A 24105-nucleotide genomic window follows, 5' to 3' on the forward strand; every position below is an offset into this window, starting at 1 on the left:
GGAAGTCCAGGAAGATGTAACATTTTAATTTTATAGCAGTTTGTGTCTATAGAAATTTATAGCACAGTCTCCAGATCAACAAAATTCTGCTACAAACAGCTTAGCCACAAAATACTGCAGACAAAATACCACAGAACAGCTTAAAAAAGAGATTAATCAGGAACTAGTTTATGTATAAGCTTTAACAAAGCCCATGTAACAAAATTTGTAAGTATATATGATGATAATTTATCTTAAAGCAAAAAACCTTTCCAGAGCCAAAATGAATTCTCAACATCTTGAAGGTAGACTGATTAAAAAAAAAAAATCCAGAGGCACATTTCAAGAGGTTTTCCCTTTTTTTTTTTTAATTTAAAACAACCTTAATATTCAAAGTACTTGGAATAAAAATGCATTGGAATAGAGGGATTTACAATGGCCATCTGTGACTTAATTATTGCTATATCTGTTCAAGGATTGATTAAGCAGTTTAATCAGATGATTCTGTACTCCTGCATGATAAACTATGACAAACTACCCACAGGCAGACCACCAAGGCATCAGAGCCTACTAATAAACATCCTGCTCTACATTCAGAACAGACAAGAGCACCAAAAGGATACCATGAGCTCATGGGAGATTCTTGAGTCACCTTGAATAAAGTCACTCCAATAAAGTGGATCTAAAAAGGCAAACACGGTGACTGTAAAACCACACTGAGGAGGCCACTTTCATGACACTTCCGACTGAGAAGCAGAAAGACACACTTTTACACTTAAATTGTTTTGCCAACTCAGAACCTGGTTATATTAACCTAAATGCTTCTCAGGAAACAGGCATACAGTTTAAAAGTCTAGGAGAGCTAAAATATTATGCAAACTTGCACTTCACTAACAAATTTAATCTTAGCTGCCTAAAAGTTATGGTACTTCAAACACAGTCTGTATCTTAGAGGCTAAAAAACTCATTATGCTAACTAAATGTAGTGCCACTGTACTAAGTCCCCTCTAAAGCAACAAGCTGCGAGATATCCTAGTTATTTCAAAGAACTCCTCTTAGAAATAGCACAGATTTTGTGGTCAAAAGGAATGACAGTTTCTTCTTCTTGCTGTGAGAGTTCAGAATGAGTTTCTAAAATAAAGTTACCTTTTCTAATAGTGACATTAAGATCTTGCAGCCCCTGTGAAATTCCAGAGAAAGCAGGAATTAGTATAACATCTGCTGCCCGTCGCCAGGCATTTCTAAGCAAATTGACTTTATTAAATAATTGGTAACTTGTTTATATTTCTATAGCTTGCTTTAGAAACATTGATTGATTCAAGCAATCCTATTATTTCATTGTCCTATAAACTTGACTGGAGATAAATATGGATTTATGTTCACAGATCAATAGCACCACATTCACAGCAAAAGCCAAAAAACCTTGCCTAGACTAGTCTTGTAGTTGCAGAGAGACTTACATATAAATGTTTGCAAAAATATTATGGTAAGAGCTGTGAAGTTATAATTGTTTTTCTGAAGCTCAGTTTTTAAACACCATGAAAAATGCCTAACCTTCTCTGTCTGACTAAAAAGCTACTCTAGATGACAAATTCCAGGCTTGAATTCTCCAAATTGTGTTTTGGTGCTGGATGACAGGTCTAAAAAACAGTGAAAAACTTAACAGAAGTACCTTGTTCTATAACTTAATTAAACAAACTTACAGACTAATACAATGCATTTATCATTACGCTGTCAAAATTCAAAATGACAGAAGGGAAATGCACAGAAAGTCTCAAAAACCTTGAACCTCAGACAAGATAAAAAACTATTCTTCACCTGAGGATTACCACTGTTTTTTTCAAATATCTTATGCTCTCAGAAGAAACTCCATAGATGTGGATGGAGAATGTGCCCATGGGTTATGGCCTTCAACCTGACAAGAATGTAGAATTCTTCCCATCTGGGAACTCTGGGCAGTATCAGCTGTCTCTTTATGCCTTATCTCTAACTAAACCAGAGGGTTTAGATGCAATTGTCCCTCTGAGATGAATAAGACAGCAAGAAGAGAGATCAAATGAATGTTTTAGATTATACAAACATGCGAAAACCAGAACAGGTACTACATCTCACTACTGCCACTAGTCTCTGCATTGAAGAGGCAGTAAACTGGCAAAAAGGAAAAAGGAAGGTGGCAATGAAGCAAGTCAGACTAATACTATTGCCACAGCAATAGTTCTCATCCCCCAAAAAGCCCAGAAGCTCTTAGTTTGCATCCACATGTAGAAATACAACCTGTCTGCGAAGAAACTCAAACTGCCACCAAGAGGAATCACTGAGGACCAGTTCCTCAGCAATTCTTTAGTGGCATCTACAGAACCACTTCTTAAGATGCAGAAACATCCATTCTGGATCACTCTCCTGGAGATCACCACGTGCAGGGCTTGGTAATGCTGCTCTGACTCCTGCAGATGTGGCAGGGGAAGCTGTTGCCCTCTTGCTTCTCTTGCATTGAAAATGTTCCCCATGATAAGCATTTCAAAATGACAGTAACTGCACTCTGAACGACCATGATGAATATTCTCAGACTGCAGTAAAACCACAAAATGTGTGGGGTGCTGGAACAAGCAAAGCTGGGGCAGGAAGACACATCCAAACTTCACCCTATGGGACAAATGCAGGCACAGTATAACTCCTGCCCCTGTACAGAGTGTATCTGCTACCTAAATGTATGCATCACATGGTGAATAATTCTTGGTAGATCATGCCAAATATTCCCAAAGGCCTTCTTACCCATATGAAAGGGAGCACAGAAAACTAAAGTGCAAATTGCAGCCCCCTTGTACGTGCCAGAGAAGCACATGCAACATATGGGCAGCTTTACTCTGGTTCAGCCTTTTGTGCCTTCCCGTGCATTGGGCTTTCTTACTGCAGACTTTTCTTCTGACCACTTGTACACTAATTCACCAAATCAGAAACTCCTTCAGCTTCATTCTCAGCAGATATGCTGTAACACAGACATGCATAACGGTGAGGGGAGAGAAAAAAAAGAAGAAAAAGGGAAGAAAATTAAAATTATGCAATCACAAAACCAGCACTTCCAAACCTCAAGCTCTTCCTGAACTCTTGAGTTTTTGCTACAGCGCTGGTTGTTCATTTGTGCAATTGTGATAAATGCAGATTTTACTGGGGGCAAGGACTGTCAAGCTCCAAGCTAGGAAAAAAGTGCTCAGAAGCTGTGAAACTCAAAGAATCAGGGCTAAAATACTAATTAAACTATTTTAATCGCTCAATTTAAAAATTGCATGTTTTTCCTGCAGTTTCATGGCTCTGAGAGTAAATCTGTGATTTTGGAATGCTTGAGGCTAGCAATACTTACAAAAGGGCATGAACTCAAGAAGCTGACCTATTAGCCAAGGGAAGAAAGGTTAAGTGGAAGACTAAATAACCTGATGTTATGAGTTGAAACAGCAAGAAAAACATACTCTCAACAAGACTTCAATCCTGCTGACACTCCTTTCAACTTCATCTCTCAAAGTGCACTGTAGTTGGGATCTGCGACTAAAGTTTACAGTGTCCAGCCTCCTTCCTACCTTGATGCCTCCCACCAAGTGGCAGATAAGCCCAGCCTTATACTGTAGCTGGGCTAGTACAAGCAGAAAATATGTTTCCTTCTCAGGGTATGGGGAACTTTCTCCTCAAGAGTCCCAGCTCTGTCTGTGGCAGCTCAGGCTAACTAGAAATTCCCAGGGACAAAGGGAGGTTATGATGAGCTGTAATTCAGAGGGAGTCTCCGCAGATGCATAAATATTTTAAGGGTGTAGCAAAGAATTTTTGGAAGTCTGGTGCAGGTAGATTCTCTCTGCCCTCATGTGATGCACTCAGCCCTGCGGATGGAGAGCACCAACTCCAAACATAAAATACTGTTTTTCTCTCAGTATGTGTAACTCCAATGAACCTTATTGGAGCACTGAGGGTACACTGAGAAGATTACACTCCTTAATGTGCAGTTACAGCTGTACTGTAAATGCAACATAACACGCCTTCTATTATGGTTCAAGACCACTCCGCTCTTCAAGACTGTTATAAACCTCAGAAAACAGGGGTTTATAATGGAAACACTGAAACACAGAACTCTAAAAACCCCAGCAGAGAGGAAATATAGCTATAAATTCAGCTTTTCTTTTCCAGCATACACATTGGCAAGTTATGAATAATACGTATTTCTACACTTACAGCAGACAGATGCATACACTGCTCAGTGTAACCTTTGCTGCAAAGGTGGAGGATGGAAAGAGCTCAGAGCAGAAAGAGCAACCTTTCATCTTGGGTTTTACAGAGTTACTGAAATTGCAATGATGACATAAACCCAGCAATTGAAATTTAGTGTCCTGTGATCCAGGGCTGAATTTCGAATGCACTTTTATTAGAAAGGGTGGGTTATGTTTCTATGGTCAGCAAGAAAAAGACATGAGCCCCCTCAAATTCTCTCAGCCTTCTTTGTTTTTAAAAAAGTCTTGGCTGTTAGAATGCTGTTTAAATGACATTGCAAATCAGCTTGCTATCCATGCAAAATCAGATATTCTATATATATTCTCTGCTGTATATAATCTGGTCCCTGTCTTCTTAACACTACCAAGAAGTAAAATTTGCTTGTAATTACTGAATTTCTTACTGTAAAAAACCCATCTCTGTTTGGCAAGAAAAAGATGGGCAGGCAACTGTACTACCACTGAGGCATTTGGGGATTTCTTCAGATATTAACAGCAACTGCAGAGGTGGGTCAATATAATCCCATTAGCCATATCATGCCATGTGATTTCTGATGTGTATGAGGAAAGGAAAACTAAACTGACATAACTGCCATTTGGGAGGAGTGCTGATGTTGGGTAAACAGGGAAATCCATGCCTGTTTTAAATATTGCAGCCTGACTGTCTGATGAGAAAAGGTAGAGTAGGGAGGTCTATCCTCCTTCAGCACCAGGAGGGAGGGGGCAGAGGTCACCACCATTGCTGCTGCCTGCACAGGGCTTGGTACCACCACCACCATTCTCCTCCTCGGTCACCTGCCCATCAGCGGCATCCTCAGCCATCACACTTCCCTGGAGACATTCCTGTAGGAGTTCTGACCCCCTGGCTTAAGCTGCCATGTGTACTGTCCATGTACAGAGAAACACTCAAAGCTTAGCAAGGCTGCGTTCAGGTATGATCTCTGGTTTTTAGATTAGTCTTGTTCACATTTAAGAAAGTTTTTTGGATGTGTAGGGAATGCTTTCAGATTGAGATACTCCTACAAATTAATTTCTATTCCAATTCAGATGTGCCCATAAGTTATTTTCTATGACAAATATATCAGCAGTGCCACTAATTGGTCTATGAGGAACATGAAAAACTTCACCTGGAAAGCAGCCCGTGAGACCTCTCCATTACAGCTGTTAGGATTTTTAAGGTAATGGATTAATTGGTAGAAGGTTTAGGACTTCTTACCAACACCTCTGACACTAGCTACATCGTCCTCATTTCAGATCTGAGGGCTCTGCATTTAACCTTTCTGCATGTTTGATTCATGAAGGACACCAGCTCTTCAGCTTTCTGCATGACAGCAGTCCTGATGCCACGGTGTGCAAGCCTGACACGCCCAAAACCGTACCTCTCACTGACCCAGAGCTGCCAAGCCTCTCAACAGGAAGGGAATTCCCTCCTTGCCCAGACCTGTTCAGTTCAGCATTTGGCAACTTCTGCAGGGACTAACAGCAAAGCTGCTTAATTGCCATTAAAAGGGCAACACAATTCCCAGCAGGACTGAGAACTGCCTTTCGCATCTTCTCTTGGGTGACACCTTTACTGGAAGGGTCCCCTGTTTTCATGTTCACCTTTTTTATTTAAATAGGGCTCTTGCACCAGTAGACTTAGCTAAAAACTCCCACTCTGCTCCCACAATTTTCAGCCTGCCCACTGCCTGCTGCTTCACCCCAGCAGCAGTAGCTGACAATCAGTCTGACCATAAGTAATGCATACAATAAACCTATGGTCTTTAGAATAATAAGTAAATTATTTGTAAGAAAAGACCACAAGGGTATAATTGTGTCATTGAACCAAGTCTCTACACACAGGGCTTTACTATCTCATGTACACTCAGCCCTGGGAAGTCTTCAGCATGTCCTTTTGCAAGGTATTTACCACAACTCTCTGGCAAATTTACACTCAGGTGTAAGGACCAACAGCAAGGCTGGAATAGTTTCCCAGGTGCCTGCTTGCCAGATGGTCACAGCCAAAATGTTCAGAAGTGTTTTACCTTACCCAGGACACACACAAAATCCTTTCTCCTCCCTCTGCTATCCCACCACTGCTCTGTTTTATTAAGCAGCAGGGTAAAATGGAAGCATTTCCAAAGATTTTCACTGCAGTGATCTTAGCAGCCTGAAACTTAGAGTTGCCTCCAGTTGAGCAAACAGCACAGGCAGAGTCTATTGCAGCCACATATGCAAAACGTGTATATGTCAATTTCTCTCTACTAATACCTGAAAAGTCAACGTAAAAGGGAAAAAAAATACTTTAAAAGCAAGCTTGAATTTAGCAAAAAGATGGATGCTATAAGACCCTTATTCACTAGAGAAAGATTTACAGCCCCTCTAGGGCAGTGGGATTCCAACTCTCACTTTTTCCAAGACTGTATGATTATTTATCCCACTAACATTTACTTAAAGGAGCCAACACATCCAAGCATGGCTGCGGGGGAGAGGATGGCACCTCTCCCCGCCCGCACAGGCTGACTCTGCAGACAGCGCCAGCCAAGCCAAACTCCGATGCTTTTGCCCAAGGATGCGCCACAGGAACGGCACGGCAAAGCTTCCCAGCCAAAAGCACGGGGCAAGGAGGACTAGGATGGAGCGCAGGACTTACGCAGAAAATCCCAGGAGATCCTTCCCTTCAGAGGTGTCCCGTGCCTCCTCCAGCGGCTCCTGGTTGGGGTGCCAGCCGCAGCTGCCTGGCAGCAGCCTGGGGGCAGCAGCGGGGCGCGGAGCCATCGCCGCCTCCCACGTAACAGACAGGTGCTGGGACAGCTGCCAGGTAGGGCCGCGGGACTACAACTCCCAGGAGTCTCCGCGCCTCCCTGCCCGGTCCCCATGGGCTGCCCCTCGCCACGCCCTCTGGGGGCTGTAGTTCCACGACCACCCCCTGCCTTCTCGTCTGATAATCTCTTGCTGGGACAGGAGGCTTTGCGAGACCGCAAAGGAAGTTAACACTCTGAGACCTTTAATATGTTTCTTTTTTTAAAAGTATATGTGTGTATGTCTGCATTACAAATAATAACTTAAAAAGGCATAAAACTCAGTAAATATTTTTATCTCCGGCAAGGGGAAAATGGGAAGTTAGTTTACTTCCAGTTGTCTTTCTGCTTCTGGTGGGGGTTCTTTGGTTTCTGTGAAGGGAAAAGGGGAAAAGTGAAAAATAAAAGCTCATAAAATGTCTGCCAAATAGCTTTGCAAAATCAGATGGGAAAAAGTTAAATGTTCCCATACTCTAATTAGTTAATGACTGGCTTCAAGCCTGCAAACGTGCCAATACTTAACTGTATCCTCCACTGAAGTGAATGCAATTGAATCTCATACTCCAGTTGTTCCAGAAACTCAAGGCCTCTAGAAATTATAAGCATGGCTTAGTAATGCTGAGATTTTAAAAGTAATTAAGGGCTTATCCACATTGGGAGTTGCTGCAGAGTAGCTTCTCTTGTGTAACTCCCCTTCCCCGTGCTGGACATGCATTTCACACTAACACTGCTTTATTCTGAAGCAGTTTGCCCTATTCAGGCTTTCAGTTCACAAGCTACCTTTGCCCACATTAACAGACACATGCCAGGTGAGCCTAAATTGCATGTTCTGTTTTTACCCTTGTGTTCAAACATTAATTTATGCATTTGCTCCCAAAAGCTAGGTATTTCTTTTGAAAACTAGAGGTGAAGTTTCTCACACAGTCCCTTCTGCCTTGAATTTGGGAGATCAATAGGATCACTAAATGCCATGAGAATCACAAAAAAAACCCCTTTGGGAGCATGGCCCTATTTGCTTAACTGTGAATGTTTGTTTTTCTAACACAAGGCTGTGCAAGTTCTCCTTTCAGAGTAAAATCTGCTCTTAGTAATTAGTCCTTGTGGGTAGCAAGTTTCAACAGTACATCACAGAGAAAAAAAAATCATAATCTGTCCAGAATATAGAAAAAAAATGTTTTGCCCAATTTTTATTAATTGCATATGCATAAAAAATTTCAACAATGTTAATGTACAATGAGCCAGAGAATTTCTACCAAGACCAGAAAGTATTATACCCATGGGTATATCAACAGGTCTCCTTTATTTGAGGTGAAGAAGAGAAGAAATGTCTTAAGTAACAGGAATTAATAATACATGAGTGATGCAGGAGGTTTTAGTGTCCAGCCAGGTACCCATAGGTGGCTTCTATGCAGGCCCATGCCACAGCCATCTCTGTGCAGTTGCAGGGCAAGGTTTGTAAACCAAGAAGACTTCCCAGATGAGGAGCACGTGATGTAGAGGCAGATTCTGAGTCCTGCCAGAGCTGCAGAGGACCCACATGGCTCTGTGGCTTCCAGCTCTGAGAAGCTCTGCATGGGACTGCAGGGAAGCTGCAAGACTTCTGCACCCAAATCAATCCATTGAATGGCTTCTGGATTTCAGCTGGCCCAGGGAACTGTTCAGCTGCTTTGCAGGGCACTGCAGCTCATCTTGTACTTCTAGAGCAAATTGGCAGCACATGAATAGCACACTTAAGCCATAACCCGGATAAGCCTTCCAGGATAATTGAGATTCTACAGTATGTGACATTTTTATAGTAAATTTTCATAGACTTGCTAGAAAAATGTGAGTTTTGACCTAGCACTTTTCATTCCAAGAGTTCTGAATAATCTATTTTAATGCAGGTTTAGAAAAGAAAAAAGAAAAAAAAAGTATGTTCTTTTGACTTCAAGTTCAATTGATAGAAGATTTATTAATCACCATCATGCAATTTATATCAGCATGCCTGCATTAAAGCAGATACCTGGAAGAGCTGGGATGGATTGCTTCCCAAAATCTTGTGGCATTAAGAGTGGAGTAATGTTTGCTTTCCTTTTTTTGTTTTGAACTCTCTAGCACCTGTTTGACTGAAACAGTCTCTCTTATTAAAAGTGAGGTGTAAGAGAACTGCTTTTGTGAATGCACAGGGTTATTATTTATTCCAACAGGTATTTTGCTTGTTTCTGACTTGCATAACTACAAACACAATTAATAACTCTATTGAAACTGCTAAGGTCCATGTAATGTTTTCATCTTCCTACTTCCCAAAACAACAATAGTCTCAGTCATCTATTATTTGCAAGAATTCACAGATAATATCAGAATAAAGAGGAAGCACCGATAATACAGCACAAGACCCTCCCATTGTTTCACTGGAATAGGGAAATCCACTGGAGACTAAACTTTCTGTAAACACTGGTCTGAGCTGGCTGCCCTCCTTCCCTCCCCGAGGAGCCAGCTGCTGTGGGGAAGCTGAACCTACCCTGTTCACCTGACTGCCTGTAACACAGAGCTGGAAGACTTGCCATATGTAGGGACCACAGCAGGATGAACACACTTCTTTTCCCATATGGAAAAGAGACACAAATTCCAGGTGCAGATGATTTCCCAAAAGCAGAAGGCAAGACAAGAGGAAAAAGCATTTAATGCCCATGCTGCCAGAGCTGAAAAACCCTTCCATAGGGGAGCTGTGATCACCATGCATCTCCAGGTACAGAGAAAAGTGAGTCAAATTCACAGTGCCATGCAGGTTCATACATGGCAAAAGCTTTCCATGTTGCTTTCATATTTTGAAAAAATCAGAGCTTTCCTCAGCCTGTTCTCTTAAACACTTAGTAGGCAAGGGAAAAATGGAGGCAGAGCCAAAATAATACCCTTGCAAAGTGCTGAGCAGCAAAGCAAAGAGCCAAAGGACTCCTGCTTCCCCTGAACACCTTTCAGAGCTGTACCCTGGTTTCCTGGGCACTTGGCTGAGGCAGCAGCTGCTGCTGCCATCTCACTCCATTCCCATCAGTATCCCCATGTGCAACCTCAGGGGACTTGCAGGGTATTTCCATTGGGTTTGACTGACCACGGGTGAGCAGGGGAGTCAACTTCCCAGCCAACAGATCAGATAGTAAATACACGGCATGCAGAGTACTTAATTTGTAACTCTGATGGCATTTTAGAGGCTAAAACAGAGGGAAACTCATGGGAAAGCAGGGATCCAAAAATAAGGGTTGTTCTCCCTCCTGTGTCTGGGGGAGGCTCTGCTCTTCTCTCCCTCGGCACTTGAGGCACATGAAATGAAGCCGTGGAGGGAACGTGGGCTGGGGAGGAGGACAGGAGGGGCTGGATCCCGCGGGCAAACAGCAGCGGCTCCGCATGGCTCTTGCCAGCAGATGGAGCAGGGCTGGCACGGGAAGGGTGAGTGACAGGAATGTCCCTCTCCCAGGAGCTTCTCCTGAACTAGACTGATTTCTCTTTCCTGCAGGAGGCTTCTCGTTCCCTCTCCTGGCCAGCGGATCCATCCCAAAGGTCTCTCCCGATGAAGGTCAGCTCCTGCAGTGATGCAGAGTACAGCAATGAGGGCTGATGAGTAGAAAAGCACCTATCTCAACTTCTCCACTGGTGTCTGCATGTCCATGCTCACATGTCCACAAACATCCACTCTTTTGCTCTTAAACTGTGGACTACTGTGAGTAGACAGAGACCTTCTACGTACCCATGACCACCTTCCATTTCTCCTGAACTGGTTCAGTGTCGTTGTCTAGCTGTCAGAAGGGTTATTTTCCACTCTTGTGTTTCTGCTGAGTCTAAGCCAGGATCAACATGAAAGATGGATATGTTCGTGTCAGGTCAGCAAATTAAACCTAGTGAGCTAAGAATAACCAGATTTCAAAGGTGAAAAAACAGAGATAGGGTGGAAATGGAGAAGTACTGTTTTCCTGCTGAGCCCTGGGCACGGGAATGAATGGAAAAACACACTATGTAACCCTCCACCTCCCCTTAGAGCCCCTCTCCATGACCAATTCCCCTTACACCCAACACCCATTTCTTCATTCCTTAAATTTGCTTTTTTGGTCAGCTTGTGAGACACAGGTCCTTCTGCAGCTCCCACACATCCTATATGTTTCAGGTTTTTAAAGTCAGAGATAATCGTGGTAGTTTCTGGATAAGCACCCACCACTGTGTTGTTCCCATCCCAAGATTCCTGCAGGTGTGGGTCACACAGGGGTGAGAACAAAAAGAGCACAGGCCACTGCATTTTTTGTCTACCAGTTTTAAAAAGGACATGCAGGTAGCAGGCTTCCTCCTGGCAATGCTGCCCACTTACAGTTAAGACTCAATGCCTATTTTTCCATAGATTAGATTTAGATTTAGATTTAGATTTAGATTTAGATTTAGATTTAGATTTAGATTTAGATTTAGATTTAGATTTAGATTTAGATTTAGATTTAGTAAATGTGGACAAAGTGGGTAATCTATGTGTCATTTTATGAATATTGCACGTGCACTAGCTTGAGAAAGGACAAGCAGGCACTGATAGGTGGGCAGTGCTCAGTGAGCATTATAACCAGGCAGTTTAATGCAGATGTAGTGCTGCTGGTAGGGCGTCATTCAGTGCACATGAAGAAACAAGGATACAGCAAACTATACAGAATAAATACTTTCTGGTTGGCAAAGGGAGACATTTGCAGGTAACTCCAGTATCTACATCATATCCTTTTTTTGCCTTTTGGCTTTCATTATTCTACTTTTTGGAATCAGTTAATTCTTTCTCAAAAGATTCTGAATATATTTTTTCTTCTCATTTTTTAAATTGTTGTTAAAAAGCATCTCTTTTGTTAATGTCACATATATGATCTTCACCATCATTAATTAAGACATCATCTAATGTTATGCCCGTAGAGGAAAGTTCAAGCTTTTGTAATTGGAAAAGTACATCAGTGTCTCATTTCCTTTATAATAGTCCACTCATCTGAAGCCAAATGGTGGTTGTGTATCCCTGATATGTTCCAAAACTGTCATTACAGTGTAATTTATTTTTGTCTTTTATAGAATAAAATAGAGATGATTGAAAATCCTAAAGCTCATACCTGAGAAAGGACACCAAGAAATCAGCATGGATTGTAATATTTCTTACACTTTTTTAGAGGCAGAAAGAGATTTTTTTTGCAGAAAATGCCTTTGACATAGATGTTTGAGTGATCTGCTACATAGACAGTAAAGCATAATATTGTATAAGGTTTTATGGGGTATTAAAAGTCCAAGGTGGCCAAGTTTCCTAACAGAAAAAGCAAAATATCTCAGGGGTTGAACAAAGGCACCTTCTGCACCAGAGTGACCCCAGACTAACTGACTGTGAGTGTGCATGTCTTTGTGTGTGTGTGTACACGTGTGTGTGTGCACTTCAGAGAGACATGCTTTGCTTCAGTTCCATTATAATTCCTTTAAATATTTATTACTGGAATGTAAATTCTCCTGAAAACTGAGGCCTCTGCTCAGGAAAAAATAGACCATCACCTACCACGGATGTTGTCGCTCAAGTGAAATGGCCAAGTCCCTTTTGGAGAAACAAAAGGATTTGGTTATATAAACCAAAGTCGCTGCCCTGAATTATAAGAGTGGGGAAAAAAAGAACAAAAACCTGCTGACTGCTGGTTGAACTACTCCTTGGCTACGTGTGAACTGAGGTTGTGCAGATCTAGCAAGAAGCAGGAGCAATATTAAAATGAATTGGTTACTAATAGTGGAAATAGTCCAGCAAGCACATTTACAATATCCAGCGCTAAGGATGGCTTTGTTTTCAGATTCATTTGTCTTTATTTTCAATGTAAAGCATTAATAAGCTTCTTAAGGAGATTGGGGATGGGCGAAAACATTTGCTGATCACCTTAAATCCCAAGAAAATAAAAAAAGTTCTCAGGTTGCTGGATGAAATAACAAATTAGAACAGCTTTATACTTCTTACACTGCTATGAAAGCTTTACTTCTAGATCATTTCCAGACACCAGAAAGTTATTAAAATTCACAAAGGGAAAAGAAATTCTACATTTATATGAGTTTTAAAACTTATTTTGGGACTTCAGCTTGATACTAGTGTATAGGAGAATAAATCTGTAATGTAAAAAAGCTAGTCAAAAAGAGGAACCAAGGACCAGTCTAGCACTACAAACACTTGGGAAGGGATTTATCAAATAATATTTGGGGTTACATTTTATTCTGAAGGGTCAAAACTGGACCAGATTGCTGTGGGCAGTACCAGCACTTAGGCTCACTTTAAACCCTACTGTCATTTCAAGGATATAAATAGGCTTGGAAAAATCAGATTATTGGAAGGATTAAATTGGGATCAGTGTCAGTAATAATCTATTCCTTTGTGGTGACACCAATTGAAACATGGAAAGTTTGGGGGAGGGGAGTGACATTATACAACATTGCTATGGATTGTGTGGGAATGAGGAACATAAACAAGGGGAAGGAGAGTTAAATAGCACAGCTCTTATGTGCCCAAGAGGCCATGAATTGGGGGATACATAAGGCCAGAGAAATCCTCCCTGGAAAGAGCATTGGCCAAAGGCACTGCCTCACCAAAGGCCAATAACAGTGATGGAGTGCCAAAACACATCAGTCTTTCTAGTTTGTCAAGTTAATAAAGTCTGTCTGTGTGTTGTGTTTCCACACTTCCAATCCCACCCAGCATGCTCTATGAGCCACAAAATCGTAGAGGAATCATAAAGGAACTTTATTTCCATTTTTTTTTCTTTTTTTTTTTTTTTTTTTTTTGCAATGACATTGCCTTAATCTTTCCCCTACTGTGTCACTCCAGTTATCTCCTAAGTGGAAAAAAAGGCAGCAGGTACCTGTTTGCCCTGTCTCTGGGGATTCTGAATTATCTCAAGCTGAGGAATGTCATTTGGTCTCCAGGCACCAGCCCCTCCATCACTAGCTCAGTGCTATTACCCCATCCAGCCCACATTCAGCCATCCCCAATTGCAATCCATGCAAGTGTTGCCTACATAAGAGCCAAGTGAGCAGCAGCTGGCCTAGGTTCTTTATCATTGCCCAAAATACATCTCTAAATGTACAATCAAGAACTTGGCTCTTCTGGATCCAGAATTAATTTGATAGTGGCTACTTTAATTTGGTGACAAATTGCCCACTGAATTTTCCTTCAGCCAGAAACATGCCAGCAAGGTACACAAGGTAGCTTGTGGTGGTTGAGCAAAGAAAGTCTATTTAGATTTGTTTTCCTTCTTGTTTTTCAGAGAAAGTTAAAGACTGGGTTATCAGTCTGGAGCTCTCTAAGTGTAATCCTACATCCCTGACAAGCCATTTTCTGCTTAATCTGAAGATGATTAGAGGTCTGGAACACCTCTTCCATGAGGAAAGGCTGAGAGATTTGGGGTTGTTCAACTGGCTCCTGGGAGAACTTATAGTGGCCTTCCAGTATCTGAAGGGGGCTTATTAGAATGATGGAGACTGACATTTTAATAGGGACAGTAGCAACAGAACAAGGAGTAAGAGTTTTAAATTATAACAGTGTAGATTCAGACTTGATAAACAGAAGAAATTTTTCAGAATGAGGTTGGTGAAACGCTAACACACGTTGCCCAGAGAGAGTGATAGAGGCCCCACTCCTGAAAACTTTCAAGGTTAGGTTGGACAGGTCTCTGAGCAACATGATCTAGATGAAAATGTCCCTTTCTGTGGAAGGGGAGTTGAAGCAGATGATGTTTAAAGGTGCCTTCCAACACAAGGCATTCTATGATTCTATGGGAAGTGGTATTTCCCTGGATAGGAATGGATTTATCCTTCCACTGACCGCTGAGTGGACAGTGCTGGGAGACTGGTGGCAGTGCATCTCAGGTCTTGGAGCAGGTTTCTATAAATACACTCAACTGTAAGCAAAATAGTGATGAGAAGAAAGGAATGCAGTGTTTCCTGCATAGATAACACTTCACTTATACTGCCCTGTGACAGGAGCAAAAATCATAGGGTGGACAATTCCCGTCATTATTCCCAGATGCTTTTCCAAAAGTTTGCTTTAACTGTACAGAATGAATTACTTGGGAATTTCTCCTGTTGAAAAAGAAATGGTTGATATCTGGAATTGTGCATTTATAGCTTTGTCTGATCAGAGGCTTCCTCATACAAGTGGTTCTTTTCACATTTCCCATTGGATGTTTTTTTTCCTAAATATGCATTTTAATTTCTTCCTCCATTTCTTTAGATGTAAAATGCAAGCCTCTGCATCTACACAAAAGCGTATGCACTTCCCTTTTCTTTCAGTCTTTCAGCTTCACATTTTTACTTCTGCTCAGTTAATTACTCATTTATAATTATGTCCCTCTTTATTTACGTGGGCATGTATTTTCCCCGGGAAGCAGCTGTCTGGTCCTTGGGAGTCAGTGTAACCTGCCTCCAGCCCTGCTTGTCTCTGTGAACCTCCTGGCATCATGGAGCAGCTCTCAGCAATCCAGGGGTAGGATCACTGGCTTGCTTGGCCCTGGGTGCTGGGTACCCATTCCCTGTTTGCCAGGTGCACCCAAGTATCCAGAAATGCTCTATCATCCCAAAAGAGCCCGGCCTTAGGTGGCTTGTGAGGCCAGAAAACTCCATGGGGGTGAAGCAGGAGGGGCATGAGTGATTTGGGGAGGCGAGGAAGGGGAGAACATCCCAACATTGCAGCCTCCATCCATCCCTTCATCTCCCTCTGCTGCCGCTCTTCCGCTGAGGAAACCAAGCTGGCAGCAATGACACTTTGTGCTTCAAAGGGCCCTGACAAGCACGTCACTGCTATTTGTGTAATAGGCTGAAATTCTTGAGTGAGCAGTGGTACATAAAGGAAAAGTCTCAGGGTAATTGCTGATCCTTACAGCTTTTCATTCCTGAAAATTTGAGGGTAAGGAAATAGCTGTAAGGGTAAGCAGGAGATAAATGTTGGTTCATGGCACATTCCTTATTCAAACATTTTCAGAATGTCCCGGGATTGCTGTCCCATAGGCAGAGCTTACCAAGGGTGCGATTCCTTTCTTCTTCATCTCTAAATCACCAAGCTTTCTCCTTGGACATCACTTAGAGCCATCAGAGCTGATCAAAAAGAAGGGAAAAAAATCTTATGCAGATCCTGCATCACAATTTCCTTTCTAATTTTTTGTTTTAATTTTCACATTTTAAAACTAGTTTTGAACACTTACTTCTTGGGGTTGTGAGAAAATTTCCCTTTAGCTTCCCACAGTCAAGTAATAATAAAAACAAAACACATCCCCTTCTATATCCACATTAAAGAAATTTATGCTGGTTCCACTTAAGAACTAGCTGCTACCGTGACCTGCATTTTTTCATCTCATCTCCACTTTCTTGTGGGTTCATATTAATTTCTCTGTAGTGGTAGAAATGGAGTTCCAGGCGTGTGCTTTTCTCAGAATCAGGCTGAGACTGACTCTGGCCACAGCTTTGGTCAAGTTGGTCAAAGGGTTGAGTTTGTATGAGAAGCAAACTGTCTCTTTGGTGCCAGTAGCCAGAAGAAACTCTTCCCATTATTACCAGCCAGGCTCCAGCAGCCCTCTGCTTCATGGCAGTCTCTTTCTCCAAAGAGATCAAAGCTTTCCATGCTGTCTGACTGGGACAATTTCCGTGACCCTGCACAGGCTGGGAAGCAGCACTTCAATTGATTTCCACTCCCCCAGTTGACACAGTTTGCTGGATTTTGGGAAACCTTCTATGGAAAAGAGTTCAGCAGCAGCTAGTGTGCAGGTCACAGGCTCTGTGGGCTCTGCTCCCAGTGCCACCAGCCACAGCGCCGGTGCCTTGGGTCACACGCCAGCATGAGATGGAAGCAGGATGTGATCTGAGATGGAGCCACGGGTACAGCCTGCCTGGGCTCACAGGTCGACATTGTTCCACAGCAAAGCACAAACCTCACTTCTTCTCAGGTGCCCTGCATCTGAGCATGAGTGAGAGGACAAAGTCTCCAAGTTGAAGGGGCCAAGCACTATGGGTGGGAAGAGCAGAGTCCACAGTCCTTAACTTACCTGCTTATCTCAATATTGTACCTGGCACCAGGGTGCTGTAGTGATTGGAACCCCATAAATACTAATGACAGATAGCAATTAGCACCCCATACATACCACCAACACGTGATCTTGCCACTAGGAAGCAAGAACAAGTTTTTCATACCCAACTGGCTGAGCAAGCTTGAAGGTGAAAATAACAGGAAGATGTAAAAAACACTGTTTGAAAACAATAATCTTCCTTTGGAGTCAAACTTTTTAATGAAAAACAAAGCCTAAACCAGCAGCCTTGTACTAGTAGCCTTTGGCTTCAAAATGCCCTAAGTCCGTTTATATATGGCTGATAAAAGGATAGTTGATTGATTCACTACAGCCAAAGGCTCAGCTCCTAGGAATGCATGGTGTTTAATATTTTTTCTGGGATCTCTGATCTCTGCTGGAGGTTGAGGAGCAGGCTCCAAATTATAATGTATTTTTGGAATTATATTGAGACCATTTTTCAGAAAAGTCACCTTCAGGTCTCCAAGATTCTCTCTGGAGACACAGGGATGGTAGAATACTTCTAGCATGACAGTTTTATCTGAAAAAAAGGAATATGACCAGTTTTAAAGGAATAGTAATCCAATCACATTGGATAAACACTTGAATGTGAACCTTGGACCTAAAGTTTTCTACACACAAAACATAAAGCACAAGTTTCTCTGAGGGTATGTGGAAGCAATAATAGATTTACAAATCTCTGTAGATCAGCTAGAGGATACAGGCATGCTACAAAAGGCACATGGGAGAAACTCACCTTTAAATTCAGTGTGTTAAATTAAATCCCTTCCCATCCCCTCCTTGTACCTCAAAGCCCAGCTGGTCTTTGACTTTGTCCTGTCTGCCAGCTCCTGGTCGCATTTGCCAGGCTGCTGGAGAGCTCCTGCCATCAGAGCAGTGGCTGAGAGTCTGCTGGAGTCTGGGGGTCTCCTCATCATGGATGGTGGTCAGCAGGACTGGAACTTTCAGTTCAGTATCTGACAAGTGCTCTGACAAAGCAAGTGATGGAACAAGGAAACCTCCTTCAACAAAACTCTAATAACCTCCTCCACAATACTATAGAAACATAGAAGACTCTACATTCACTGACTGCATTTACCCAAGCATTACAAAATATTAAATAGTATATTTAGCAAAACAAAAGCTTTCAGGTATTCTCTTTGGTAGGCAATTGTCAAGGGCAGAGCTGCATGTCAAGTTTGTATCTGCATTGAAACCTCCACTGACTTAATTAGGGTAAAATGCATGAAGTGTAGTCATTATAATCTGCTTTGCAATGACACAAACATATAAAAGCCATGTTCATATGACAGGAGTGTCCAGATTTTGCATCCAAGTCTTTTGACAAGATTTGAAGGGGAGAAAAGGGAAGGAGGGGAGAAGGGAAGATGGTAAGAATTGCTGAGCTGATATTTCTAAAACCCTTGGAAACAGCCGCGAAGTCTTTCGCTGCCTCCACCCTTCCCAGTAGTCTCATTATGGTAAGTAATGTTGCACTTATTTGAAAGCTCAGGTTTTCACGAGGCTGGCTGTGCAGGAGAGCCAGCAGCACAAGTGGTGCTGGAGATCTCTGCTCCCAAAAGCTGAACCCCAGCACTCGTGCCCCTTCGGCTCCCACGAGCATTTCTGTTTTCAGGAAGCGGCTTGAACTTCTGCCTTAAAGTAAAAGCATATCATGACAGATACTCTAATCACAATGTCTAAATATAATACAAGGGAAGACAATTCAAGGGAGCTCAGCTACTCTTTTTAAAGCAACTGTCAGGAAACTGACTCTGTGGCTTGCTGCTTTAGAGTAAGATTAAATGAATCAGCCTCACCATTTGAATGCGTGGGAAGTCAGAGACAGCAAAGTGACAACTAAGGACAGTTTATTTATAATTGGGCCCTCCTTCTATTGCTGTTTGTGCACAAGGCCTGTGCACTAAGAACAAAAGTACCTGCCCTTGATGTAAAATTACTCACAAGTGCTACATGTACATCAGGTAGATGGCTATGCTAGTTTAGCTGATTACAAAGTTCATGTAATTATTGAACTGTCTAGTGATGTTTGGGAAAAGAATGCAGCAGCTGCAAAAGGATCTGACTCCATGGTCCTTCAAACAGGAGTCTTTCACAACAAGGAAGAGCCTGAGCTGGGCATTGCTGCCAGCAGACATCTGGAGGGATGGCATGGGGGCTGAGGCACCATCAGTGCAGCAGCTTTGCAGCCAAGGCAGTCTGGGAGGGCTGGAGGGTGACACCGAGGCAGCATCGATGGATGCTTTATGAGCAGGGACCTTTGATACTTAAGCTGCAGATCCCCACTCCTTGGGCTAAAAGACTTCTAACTTTAACCCATAGGTTTCCAAAACAAGGCTTGTCACCGAGGATCAAGAGTGCTGTAGCTGCAGATGCAGTCATGAGCTTGGGAGAAATTCAGTAGTTTATGGTGCTGTTTGAATAATGAGCCCAAGTGGAACAGCATTGCAAAGAGAAATGGGTTTGTCAAAGGAAAAAAAAGGTGGGTTTTTTATATCTGCCTCCTCAGGATGTGATCCTCATATTTTAAAGTGTCCTTCTGAGTGAGTGAAAGGCAAAATCCACAAATCTGAGGTAAAGCTGCTGAGAAAAGTACCAGGGAGTGGTTGAGTCCCTTGGAAAAGGTGCAGCATTGATCTTTGCCCAGCCTCCAGGTGGAAAAGTCAATGGAATGAAGCTGACCTCAAGCTTTTATTCCTCCCCACTTTGGCAGGCTTTAATCTATAGCATCAGCCTGCACCCCTAACTGGGAAATATTATTAAAATAACATTAAATATTAAGAGAGACAACACAGCATCTCTCGCAGTGAGGGAGCTCCTGACACAGCAATCTCTTCCTAATAAACTACCTTGACAAACAATTTACTTATGTTCTTATTTCAATTAGATGAACTACATTGCAGCAGAAAGGGTGAGTGTGGCTGGGTGTTATTTTGCGAAATAGTAAATATTTATTCTTCTCTCCCTGTGTGGAAGAGGGTGGGCAGCAGGGTCGCAAGACAAGACCTCATGATCACAATTTTTCAAGCTGTGATAGTCACAGTTTGTGACTAATCAGCAAGGCACAATGCTTTTGTGTCCAGCTTTCACCAATAGCTTAGCTTTTGGTACAGCATTAACAGTGATGGACATCATGGCCAGGTTTGGTTCTCATAGAGATTTGGGTTGGAAAAAGGGAGAATATCCACTGCATAGCCAAATAAGAAAATACTAGAAGATTTTTCCACCCCTGGACAGAAGGCTCCCACCAAGCTCAGGGCTGTGCTGTGTCTGGCACTGCCTGTACCAAATGTACTCCTTGGTCCACAGTACCTGAGCACACAGAGTCTTCAGACAGGTCCATGGTCAGGTCACGGGCTCAGATCTCCAGGCTCCCAGGTGAGAAAGGGAGTGGTGCAAAGACAGGGGAAGAACTGCTGGAAGGTACTTGGAAATTTAAAGCAAAGAAAATCTCCATCTCTGCTTTCTTGGAAACTTTGCCTGCAATTTCAAATATTTTCTGTTGATGGCATGAAAGGTGTGGAAGTAGACACATGTGCTTGTCTTTCAAACACTGCTGGGCTGATGGCCATTTTGGGAGGGGGGATAAAAATGTTTAACTTCGGAAAAGCAGTTTCTTTCCAGAAAATCCCTTGAGGCTCTACACATCACAGAGGTTGGAAGCCACGAGGTTTCTGTCAGCACATCCATACTTATCCCTGAAGTATAGCATAGAAGATCAACTCTGGCAAAGTGCCACAGAAAGTTTTATTACTTTAAAGACACTGTGTTTGTTTTATAAAGCCTGACCAAAATTTTACCTCAGTCTGTATAAATTTTTTCCTATATAATAAAATGAATCTCTTTGAGAAAGCTTTTTCAGAGGCTGAAGAGTAGAGGGAAATCCCTTCCCTTGTTGCTGAAGGCATGTCTGAGATGAAATATAGCTGCTCGTCAATGGAAAGGCCACACAATGGGATTTTTTGAGGTGGAGAGTGAAGTGGAATAAATAAAGCTGAACAGTGAGGTGGGGTACATGCGGGGGCCAGGCAGGCATTGCCCAGTATGAATTTGGCTTGTAAATCATCCTGTTAATAACACCATAGAGCCTGTAATGATAGGGAACCTCACCTAATGCCTCATCAAAAAGTCAACACACTTTGCAGAACTGGGCATCCCTCATACAACCCTCTACAGCACTTTATAGAGTGAATCACAGCATATTCAATACAGAAAATTATAGAACTTCTTCTTTTCATATGTGTTGCCCTTTTAATCTGAAATAGTCCCTTTCTTTCCCTTTGACTGGTGTTCAGGAATGGATTTTAAATGGGCATTAGTTATAAAATTGCAGATCCAGAAGCAGAGAATTCAGAGTGCAAGATGATTCATCACGTGTGCATCCCCATCCCTACAGAAATGATTTAAAGTCTGGAGAAAGTGTTTTAGGAGGCTGAGCCAAACTGTCCACTGAGTGGTTGCCTGTGTCCAGGGGCATCACAGCATGACCAGTACCAGCAGAGCCACACAGGTTGGCAGGAGCTCAGGCTCTGCCCACGGGGACCTGATGATGCCACTGGCCATTAAAAAGGTTAAGTTCCTCCTACAGAGACTCTCCCTCCCTTGGAAATGGCACTTTCAGTAAGACAGCGTGAGTCAAAGTTTAGGGGATACACTGATGGTGTAACCAAAGGAGGATGAGAAATTGCAAAGTGAAAACAGGGTAAATTTACAAAGAGATAATTTGAAAAAATTCCTGTTTAAGAATGTGAAAAAAAATTATTGAGGGAAAAACAAGTATGGAGATAAGTTTGTTTTCAGCAGGATACAAGGACTACATTTAATTTTTTTTTTTTTTTATAGAATGGGAAATTCTTTTCCTTGCTCTAAGTGTACCTTTTAATCCAGCTTTGCCGGTGGAATAAGTAACAAAGCCTGCATTACAAATGTGGTGCTCTCAGGAGCTAGGTACTGATGTGCCCTTTCCCACTGCAGCAGAGGTAGGAGGCTTTCCAGTGAGCTCTTGGAAGCAGGAGTCTCTCAGGAATTTCTCAGCACAGCAAATGTACCAGTAGGTGCTATTGGCAATTTTTACCAGAAGGATTTTCCTCTGTAAGTTTTTCTCTCTTCCAGCCAAGGACAAACCTCTGACACTAGCCCACATTATTGTTTGAAGAAAGATTGAAATCTTGTGCTTCTGACATAGTTTTATTTTTAATTTCCACACTGCAAATGTCAGGGGAAAAAATACCCTAAAAATTATACTTCAGAAAAGTCTATAATTACTTCCAATTAAATCATGGCCCTGGTTGTTTGAAAGACAACCACAGCTAGAATTTCATTATCTGATAAGCACTTTTCTTTAAAATATATTTCAAAGTTTCTTTTATTAATAATAAGAAGAAAGGGATCCAAGATCCTGCAACAATACCTGAGCTAACTGCAAAAGCTCGACGATGGGAAATTGTGTTTAACCCCTCAAATGGAGAGGTCACACCATTTTTAGGGCATTTATTTCAGCAATACTCCTGACGGGGAAGCAAGCTGAGCAATGTGATCAGATGTGGTGTTGGGCTGGGGAGAGGTGACCCAGATCTCTGCCTTCCCCGGGGCCCTGATCAGGCTGTGCGCTTGCATCGCACCTTCCCTCCATCCATGATACCCAAAGCGTTTCACTGCATCTGTCCTGCTTCTCGTCACCACACTCCTCAGTCCATCAGGGTACATCTGTTGAAGCCACAGAGGTTTTATCAGCATCATCTGGTTTCATAGTAGGAATTAAGTCTCATCCCTCTGTATGCCTGCGCTGTAGATCCATTTGTTACCCCCTGAAAGGGGTATTTACATCACATGAGCTGCATTGAGGGAGCCACTGATGTTCCAGCTGAGTAAAACTATCTGAGTTCTTATAAAGCCCCAATTGCTGGTGCATGGGATAATTGTGCTGTAGGTTTTTGTGCTGTTATTTTGAACTTCAGCTGTGACAGAGCCATCAGACCCCAGCCCTACTCAAGTATGCAGCATATTTTCCATATGTAGTCAAAGATAAGAGCCTTCCCTCAGAACCTTACAAAATAAGCAGCCACAGTCCCAGCCTGGTACGCTGCCTGTTTTCTGGTGTGCTTGGAAGTCCGTCTGGATCATTTGCCGTGCAGAAGAGGGACGCATGGGCTTGAGGGAAGGGGCAGGGGGGCTTCCACAAAACACCTGCCTGCAAAAAGGCTTGTGTGTGGAGGGATAGGTGACAGTAGCAGCAATCCAAATCCCTGTCACAAGGGACAGGATTTTCTTCAGGTAATGCCAAGAGGTAGCCTACAGTAAATGTTTGCTAATGATGATCCTTGTAGGTCCCTTCTAACTCAGAATATTCTCTGATTAGCAGAGATTTAATGTGCATATCATAGCAGTCTGCCTGGACATCCACAACTTGCACACAGAACAGACATTCCTGCTATCTGTGGAAAAATCCTTCCCCAAATATTCCACATCACAGTGGCTACTCTCTGAGCTAGTCTTACTAGGTGGAAAGAAATTAAAAATTGCAATTGACTCACCAGTAAAAATTTGTGAGTGTATCCAGCAAATAATGTAGATTTCCTCAGCACTTACCTAATAATTTTGCTTTTAATTAAACTGTCCATTCCCTCACTGATTTACATTTAAAAAGAAAACAACTGTGTGTATTTCACTGGGAAGCCTTCCCCTGGTGTTCAAAAAAAATATTTTGCTTTGCTTAATGTGAAAGATTTGGGGCCTGATCCTTGTTAACAACTTGCTGCATTTCAGCTCCACTGTGAAGGCAAACAGGTATGAAAGGTTGTCACTGAAGGGGACATACTCACCCTGTGTGCTTACAGCCTTTCTCTTCTTTTTTTGGGGGGCTTTTTGTTTCTTTGTTTGGTTTAGGTTTTATTTTTTGGGGTTTTTTTGTTATGTTTTTGTTGGTGGTGTTGTTTTTAATGTACTGTACAATCTTTTATTAGTACAGTTTTTGGCTCAATCTCTCCAAAGAAATAAATGCAGTGGATGGACACTGAACCA

At 42.3% G+C, this 24105-nt stretch overlaps 1 protein-coding gene across 9 annotated transcripts in view; it reads right to left on the reverse strand.

Annotated features, from left to right (window-relative positions):
- The window catches only part of TBXAS1 (thromboxane A synthase 1), a 259778-nt gene that overhangs the window by 232419 nt on the left and 3254 nt on the right, over positions 1–24105 (reverse strand). For 4 of the 9 annotated variants that reach the window (XM_072923497.1, XM_072923496.1, XM_072923495.1 and 1 more), the window contains exons 3-4: positions 17872–18053; positions 16027–17605 (exon numbers count right to left, since the gene is read on the reverse strand). The exons of 1 other annotated variant lie outside the window; for it this stretch is intronic. The gene's annotated coding sequence lies outside the window, so the exon portion shown is untranslated. Of the gene's footprint in view, positions 1–6861; positions 7018–16026; positions 17606–17871; positions 18054–24105 lie in introns of those variants that run through there. 4 more of the 9 variants (XM_032746307.3, XM_072923492.1, XM_072923491.1 and 1 more) reach the window with 4 other exon arrangements.

Source organism: Taeniopygia guttata, chromosome 1A (assembly GCF_048771995.1).
Source record: "Taeniopygia guttata chromosome 1A, bTaeGut7.mat, whole genome shotgun sequence".
NCBI lineage: Eukaryota > Metazoa > Chordata > Aves > Passeriformes > Estrildidae > Taeniopygia > Taeniopygia guttata.